Raw genomic sequence first — 9,456 nt, forward strand, 5'->3', positions numbered from 1 at the left:
AATGGAGTTAGCTTCAACGGATCCTTGGATGGCTCAAAGTTCTTGAAGCAGAATCATGACACGAAAACAAGTTCAAGTAAGATCATCACTTGAAATAAGATTGTTATAGTTATAGAAATTGAACCAAAGTTTGAATATGATTATTACCTTGTATTAGAATGATAACCTACTGTAAGAAACAAAGATTTCTTGAGGTTGGATGATCACCTTACAAGATTGGAAGTGAGCTAGCAAACTTGAAAGTATTCTTGATTTTATGTAACTAGAACTTGTAAAATATATGAAGAACACTTAGAACTTGAAGATAGAACTTGAGAGAGATCAATTAGATGAAGAAAATTGAAGAATGAAAGTGTTTGTAGGTGTTTTTGGTCGTTGGTGTATGGATTAGATATAAAGGATATGTAATTTTGTTTTCATGTAAATAAGTCATGAATGATTACTCATATTTTTGTAATTTTATGAGATATTTCATGCTAGTTGCCAAATGATGGTTCCCACATGTGTTAGGTGACTCACATGGGCTGCTAAGAGCTGATCATTGGAGTGTATATACCAATAGTACATACATCTAAAAGCTGTGTATTGTACGAGTACGAATACGGGTGCATACGAGTAGAATTGTTGATGAAACTGAACGAGGATGTAATTGTAAGCATTTTTGTTAAGTAGAAGTATTTTGATAAGTGTATTGAAGTCTTTCAAAAGTGTATGAATACATATTAAAACACTACATGTATATACATTTTAACTGAGTCGTTAAGTCATCGTTAGTCGTTACATGTAAATGTTGTTTTGAAACCTTTAGGTTAACGATCTTGTTGAATGTTGTTAACCCATTGTTTATTATAACAAATGAAATGTTAAATTATTATATTATCATGATATTATGATATATAATATATCTTAGTATGATGTATATACAGTTAAATGTCGTTACAACGATAATCGTTACATATATGTCTCGTTTCGAAATCATTAAGTTAGTAGTCTTATTTTTACATATGTATTTCATTGTTAATACACTTAATAATATATTTACTTATCATTTAACATAATTAACCAAGTGTATCAATATCTTAATATGATTCATATGTACCTAGTAAGACGTTGTTATAACGATAATCGTTATATATATCGTTTTCGAGTTTCTTAAATTAATAGTCTCATTTTTATGTATATAACTCATTGTTAAAATACCTAATGAGATACATACTTATAATAAAAACATGTTAACTATATATATAACCATATATATGTCATCGTATAGTTTTTACAAGTTTTAACGTTCGTGAATCACCGGTCAACTTGGGTGGTCAATTGTCTATATGAAACATATTTCAATTAATCAAGTCTTAACAAGTTTGATTGCTTAACATGTTGGAAATATTTAATCATGTAAATATCAATCTCAATTAATATATATAAACATGGAAAAGTTCGGGTCACTACAGTACCTACCCGTTAAATAAATTTCGTCCCGAAATTTTAAGCTGTTGAAGGTGTTGACGAATCTTCTGGAAATAGATGCGGGTATTTCTTCTTCATCTGATCTTCACGCTCCCAGGTGAACTCGGGTCCTCTACGAGCATTCCATCGAACCTTAACAATTGGTATCTTGTTTTGCTTAAGTCTTTTAACCTCACGATCCATTATTTCGACGGGTTCTTCGATGAATTGAAGTTTTTCGTTGATTTGGATTTCATCTAACGGAATAGTGAGATCTTCTTTAGCAAAACATTTCTTCAAATTCGAGACGTGGAAAGTGTTATGTACAGCCGCGAGTTGTTGAGGTAAATCAAGTCGGTAAGCTACTGGTCCGACACGATCAATAATCTTGAATGGTCCAATATACCTTGGATTTAATTTCCCTCGTTTACCAAATCGAACAACGCCTTTCCACGGTGCAACTTTAAGCATGACCATCTCTCCAATTTCAAATTCTATATCTTTTCTTTTAATGTCAGCGTAGCTCTTTTGTCGACTTTGGGCGGTTTTCAACCGTTGTTGAATTTGGATGATCTTCTCGGTAGTTTCTTGTATAATCTCTGGACCCGTAATCTGTCTATCCCCCACTTCACTCCAACAAATCGGAGACCTGCACTTTCTACCATAAAGTGCTTCAAACGGCGCCATCTCAATGCTTGAATGGTAGCTGTTGTTGTAGGAAAATTCTGCTAACGGTAGATGTCGATCCCAACTGTTTCCGAAATCAATAACACATGCTCGTAGCATGTCTTCAAGCGTTTGTATCGTCCTTTCGCTCTGCCCATCAGTTTGTGGATGATAGGCAGTACTCATGTCTAGACGAGTTCCTAATGCTTGATGTAATGTCTGCCAGAATCTTGAAATAAATCAGCCATCCCTATCAGAGATAATAGAGATTGGTATTCCATGTCTGGAGACGACTTCCTTCAAATACAGTCGTGCTAACTTCTCCATCTTGTCATCTTCTCTTATTGGCAGGAAGTGTGCTGATTTGGTGAGACGATCAACTATTACCCAAATAGTATCAAAACCACTTGCAGTCCTTGGCAATTTAGTGATGAAATCCATGGTAATGTTTTCCCATTTCCATTCCGGGATTTCGGGTTGTTGAAGTAGACCTGATGGTTTCTGATGCTCAGCTTTGACCTTAGAACACGTCAAACATTCTCCTACGTATTTAGCAACATCGGCTTTCATACCCGGCCACCAAAAATGTTTCTTGAGATCCTTGTACATCTTCCCCGTTCCAGGATGTATTGAGTATCTGGTTTTATGAGCTTCTCTAAGTACCATTTCTCTCATATCTCCAAATTTTGGTACCCAAATCCTTTCAGCCCTATACCGGGTTCCGTCTTCCTGAATATTAAGATGCTTCTCCGATCCTTTGGGTATTTTATCCTTTAAATTTCCCTCTTTTAAAACTCCTTGTTGCGCCTCCTTTATTTGAGTAGTAAGGTTATTATGAATCATTATATTCATAGATTTTACTCGAATGGGTTCTCTGTCCTTCCTGCTCAAGGCATCGGCTACCACATTTGCCTTCCCTGGGTGGTAACGAATCTCAAAGTCGTAATCATTCAACAATTCAATCCACCTACGCTGCCTCATATTCAGTTGTTTCTGATTAAATATGTGTTGAAGACTTTTGTGGTCGGTATATATAATACTTTTGACCCCATATAAGTAGTGCCTCCAAGTCTTTAATGCAAAAACAACCGCTCCTAATTCCAAATCATGCGTCGTATAATTTTGTTCGTGAATCTTCAATTGTCTAGACGCATAAGCAATCACCTTCGTTCGTTGCATTAATACACAACCGAGACCTTGCTTTGATGGGTCACAATAAATCACAAAATCATCATTCCCTTCAGGCAATGACAATATAGGTGCCGTAGTTAGCTTTTTCTTCAATAACTGAAACGCTTTCTCTTGTTCATCATTCCATTCAAATTTCTTCCCTTTATGCGTTAATGCAGTCAAGGGTTTTGCTATTCTGGAAAAGTCTTGGATGAACCTTCTGTAGTAACCAGCTAGTCCTAAAAACTGGCGTATGTGTTTCGGAGTTTTCGGGGTTTCCCACTTTTCAACAGTTTCTATCTTTGCCGGATCCACCTTAATACCTTCTTTGTTCACTATGTGACCGAGGAATTGAACTTCTTCCAACCAAAATGCACACTTTGAAAACTTAGCGTACAATTCTTCCTTCCTCAATACTTCTAACACCTTTCTCAAATGTTCACCGTGTTCTTGGTCATTCTTTGAGTAAATAAGTATGTCATCAATGAAAACAATGACAAACTTGTCAAGGTATGGTCCACACATTCGGTTCATAAGGTCCATGAACATAGCTGGTGCATTAGTTAAACCAAACGGCATGACCATAAACTCGTAATGACCGTAACGTGTTCTGAAAGCAGTCTTTGGAATATCATCTTCTTTCACCCGCATTTGATGATACCCGGAACGTAAGTCAATCTTTGAATAAACAGACGAGCCTTGTAGTTGATCAAATAAGTCGTCGATTCTCGGTAGTGGGTAGCGGTTCTTGATGGTAAGTTTGTTCAACTCTCGGTAGTCGATACACAACCTGAATGTACCATCTTTCTTCTTGACAAACAAAACAGGAGCTCCCCACGGTGATGTGCTTGGTCGAATGAAACCACGCTCTAAAAGTTCTTGTAATTGGCTTTGCAGTTCTTTCATCTCGCTGGGTGCGAGTCTGTAAGGAGTACGAGCTATTGGTGCAGCTCCTGGTACAAGATCTATTTGAAATTCAACAGATCGATGTGGGGGTAATCCTGGTAATTCTTTCGGAAATACATCGGGAAATTCTTTTGCAATGGGAACATCATTGATGCTCTTTTCTTCAGTTTGTACTTTCTCGACGTGTGCTAGAACAGCATAGCAACCTTTTCTTATTAGTTTTTGTGCCTTCAAATTACTAATAAGATGTAGCTTCGTGTTGCCCTTTTCTCCGTACACCATTAAGAGTTTTCCTTTTTCTCGTATAATGCGAATTGCATTTTTGTAACAGACGATCTCTGCTTTCACTTCTTTCAACCAGTCCATACCGATTATCACATCAAAACTCCCTAACTCTACTGGTATCAAATCAATCTTAAATGTTTCGCTAACCAGTTTAATTTCTCGATTCCGACATATATTATCTGCTGAAATTAATTTACCATTTGCTAATTCGAGTAAAAATTTACTATCCAAAGGCATCAATGGACAACTTAATTTAGCACAAAAATCTCTACTCATATAGCTTCTATCCGCACCCGAATCAAATAAAACGTAAGCAGATTTATTGTCAATAAGAAACGTACCCGTAACAAGCTCCGGGTCTTCATGTGCCTCTGCCGCATTAATATTGAAAACTATTCCGCGGCCTTGTCCATTCGTGTTCTCCTGGTTCGGGCAATTTCTAATAATGTGGCCCGGTTTTCCACATTTATAACAAACTACATTGGCATAACTTGCTCCGACACTACTTGCTCCGCCATTACTCGTTCCGACACCATTTGTTCCTTTCGTTCTATTAACCCCTGGTCCGTAGACCTCACACTTCGCCGCGCTATGACCATTTCTTTTACACTTGTTGCAAAATTTGGTGCAGAACCCCGAGTGATACTTTTCACACCTTTGGCATAGCTGCTTCTGATTGTTGTTGTTGTTGCGGTTATTATTGTTGTTGGGATGATTGTTGTAGTTGCTATTGTTGTTGTTGTTGTTGTTGTTGTTGGGCCGTTTGTTGTAGTTGCGATTGATGTTGCGATTGTTGGGATAATTGTTGCGATTATTGTTGTAATTGCTGTTGTTGTTGTATTGGTGATTCTTATCACCGTTTTCCTCCCACTTTCTTTTGACTTGCTTCACATTGGCCTCTTCAGCAGTCTGTTCTTTAATTCTTTCTTCAATCTGGTTCACTAGTTTGTGAGCCATTCTACATGCCTGTTGTATGGAGGCGGGCTCGTGTGAACTTATATCTTCTTGGATTCTTTCCGGTAATCCTTTCACAAACGCGTCGATCTTCTCTTCCTCATCTTCGAATGCTCCCGGACACAATAGGCACAATTCTGTGAATCGTCTTTCGTACGTGGTAATATCAAATCCTTGGGTTCGTAACCCTCTAAGTTCTGTCTTGAGCTTATTGACCTCGGTTCTGGGACGGTACTTCTCGTTCATCAAGTGCTTGAATGCTGACCACGGTAGTGCGTACGCATTGTCTTGTCCCACTTGCTCTAGATAGGTATTCCACCATGTTAACGCAGAACCTGTGAAGGTATGCGTAGCGTACTTCACTTTGTCCTCTTCAGTACACTTACTTATGGCAAACACCGATTCAACCTTCTCGGTCCACCGTTTCAATCCGATCGGTCCTTCGGTTCCATCAAATTCCAAAGGTTTGCAGGCAGTGAATTCTTTGTAGGTGCATCCAACACGATTTCCTGTACTGCTAGATCCAAGGTTATTGTTGGTATGTAGCGCAGCCTGTACTGCGGCTATGTTTGAAGCTAGAAAAGTACAGAATTCCTCTTCATTCATATTCACGGTGTGTCGAGTAGTCGGTGCCATTTCCTTCAAAATAGTCAAATGGAACAAGTTAATCATACAGAATATTAAGAGTAGTTAATAGTATTTCGTAGCATAATATGAACTCATTTATAAAAGCTTTTTCTTCATATTAGCGTTTTATAAGTTTAAATTCGGGTAGTACCTACCCGTTAAGTTCATACTTAGTAGCTAATATACAATTCAACTACTACAATTCTATATGAAAAACTGATTATAATAATATTTCGCGTTCAAACTTTTATACAATATTTTACAAACTTACAATACCGCTTATTTTACATAAAGCATGAAATATAGCACACAATAACTTTGATACAAGATAGTTGTGAAGATAATTCTAGCTAGTACACAAGTCATTCAGCAAAGGCAATAAAGACACGTAATTCATACGTCCAGAAACAAGTCATGCATTCTGGTTTTACTAGGATTACTTCCCATCCTTGGTCTTGTGGAACATAACCGTTATGGCCGTTGATAAGACAGCGTGTTGTAACGTCGTCAAAGGGACGAGGGTTACGTAATGTCCAACAGTCCCGTAACAATCTAAAAACCTCATTTCTTACCCCAATTACCGACTCCGTCACTTGTGGAAACGTTTTGTTTAATAGTTGTAGCCAGATGTTCTTGTTCTCACTTTGGTGAGAAGCGAACATTACTAATCCGTAAGCATAACATGCTTCTTTATGTTGCATGTTAGCCGCTTTTTCTAAATCACGAAGTCCAATATTCGGATATATTGAGTCAAAATAATTTCTTGACCCGTTGCGTAAAATAGCATTTGGGTTCCCCGCAATATATGCGTCAAAGTAAACACATCGTAACTTATGGGTTTCCCAATGTGATATCCCCCATCTTTCAAACGAAAGTCTCTTATAAACCAAGACATTCTTGGAACGTTCTTCGAATGTCTTACAAACTGATCTCGCCTTAAATAGTTGTGTCGAGGAATTCTGACCGACTCTAGACAAGATTTCATCAATCATGTCTCCGGGTAGGTCTCTTAAAATATTGGGTTGTCTATCCATTTTGTGTTTTTATACTGTAAAATAGACAAGAGTTAGATTCATAAAAAAAAATACTTATTAATACAAGCAATTTTTACATATATCATAAAGCATAAGCACACTATATTACATATATTACACCACACGAATACAACTATCTTATTCCGACTCGCTCGTTTCTTCTTGTTCGGTTTTGGTTCGTTTTACCAAGTTTCTAGGGATATATGATGTTCCCCTAATACGAGCCGTCGTTGTCCACATTGGTTTAGAAAAACCTGGTGGTTTAGAGGTTCCCGGGTCATTGTTACAACTTAAGGACTTCGGGGGTTGACGATACATATAAAGTTCATCGGGGTTGGAATTAGATTTCTCTATTTTTATGCCCTTTCCCTTATTATTTTCTTTTGCCTTTTTAAATTCAGTTGGGGTAATTTCTATAACATCATCGGAATTCTCGTCGGAATCCGATTCATCGGAGAATTGGTAATCCTCCCAATATTTTGCTTCCTTGGCGGAAACACCATTGACCATAATTAACCTTGGTCGGTTGGTTGAGGATTCTCTTTTACTTAACCGTTTTATTATTTCCCCCACCGGTTCTATTTCTTCTTCCGGTTCCGATTCTTCTTCCGGTTCCGATTCTTCTTCCGGTTCCGACTCTTCTTCCGGTTCCTCTTCGGGAACTTGTGAATCAGTCCACGAATCATTTCAATTTACATTTGACTCTTCATTATTATTAGGTGAGTCAATGGGACTTGTTCTAGAGGTAGACATCTATCACATAATATCAAACACGTTAAGAGATTAATATATCACATAATATTCATATGTTAAAAATATATAGTTTCCAACAAAAATGTTAAGCAATCATTTTTAAAGAAAACACGGTCGAAGTCCAGACTCACTAATGCATCCTAACAAACTCGATAAGACAAACTAATGCAAATTTTCTGGTTCTCTAAGACCAACGCTCTGATACCAACTGAAATGTCCCGTTCTTATTGATTAAAAACGTTCCATATTAATTGATTTCGTTGCGAGGTTTTGACCTCTATATGAGACGTTTTTCAAAGACTGCATTCATTTTAAAACAAACCATAACCTTTATTTCATCAATAAAGGTTTAAAAAGCTTTATGTAGATTATCAAATAATGATAATCTAAAATATCCTGTTTACACACGACCATTACATAATGGTTTACAATACAAATATGTTACAACAAAATAAGTTTCTTGAATGCAGTTTTTACACAATATCATACAAGCATGGACTCCAAATCTCGTCCTTATTTAAGTATGCGACAGCGGAAGCTCTTAATAATCACCTGAGAATAAACATGCTTAAAACGTCAACAAAAATATTGGTGAGTTATAGGTTTAACCTATATATATCAATTCATAATAATAGACCACAAGATTTCATATTTCAATACACATCCCATACATAGAGATAAAAATCATTCATATGGTGAACACCTGGTAACCGACATTAACAAGATGCATATATAAGAATATCCCCATCATTCCGGGACACCCTTCGGATATGATATAAATTTCGAAGTACCAAAGCATCTGGTACTTTGGATGGGGTTTGTTAGGCCCAATAGATCTATCTTTAGGATTCGCGTCAATTAGGGTGTCTGTTCCCTAATTCTTAGATTACCAGACTTAATAAAAAGGGGCATATTCGATTTCGATAATTCAACCATAGAATGTAGTTTCACGTACTTGTGTCTATTTTGTAAATCATTTATAAAACCTGCATGTATTCTCATCCCAAAAATATTAGATTTTAAAAGGGGACTATAACTCACTTTCACAGATTTTTACTTCGTTGGGAAGTAAGACTTGGCCACTGGTTGATTTACGAACCTATAACAATATATACATATATATCAAAGTATGTTCAAAATATATTTACAACACTTTTAATATATTTTGATGTTTTAAGTTTATTAAGTCAGCTGTCCTCGTTAGTAACCTACAACTAGTTGTCCACAGTTAGATGTACAGAAATAAATCGATAAATATTATCTTGAATCAATCCACGACCCAGTGTATACGTATCTCAGTATTGATCACAACTCAAACTATATATATTTTGGAATCAACCTCAACCCTGTATAGCTAACTCCAACATTCACATATAGAGTGTCTATGGTTGTTCCGAAATATATATAGATGTGTCGACATGATAGGTCGAAACATTGTATACGTGTCTATGGTATCTCAAGATTACATAATATACAATACAAGTTGATTAAGTTATGGTTGGAATAGATTTGTTACCAATTTTCACGTAGCTAAAATGAGAAAAATTATCCAATCTTGTTTTACCCATAACTTCTTCATTTTAAATCCGTTTTGAGTGAATCAAATTGCTAT

Source organism: Rutidosis leptorrhynchoides, chromosome 4 (genome assembly GCF_046630445.1).
Source record: "Rutidosis leptorrhynchoides isolate AG116_Rl617_1_P2 chromosome 4, CSIRO_AGI_Rlap_v1, whole genome shotgun sequence".
NCBI classification, from domain to species: Eukaryota; Viridiplantae; Streptophyta; class Magnoliopsida; order Asterales; family Asteraceae; genus Rutidosis; species Rutidosis leptorrhynchoides.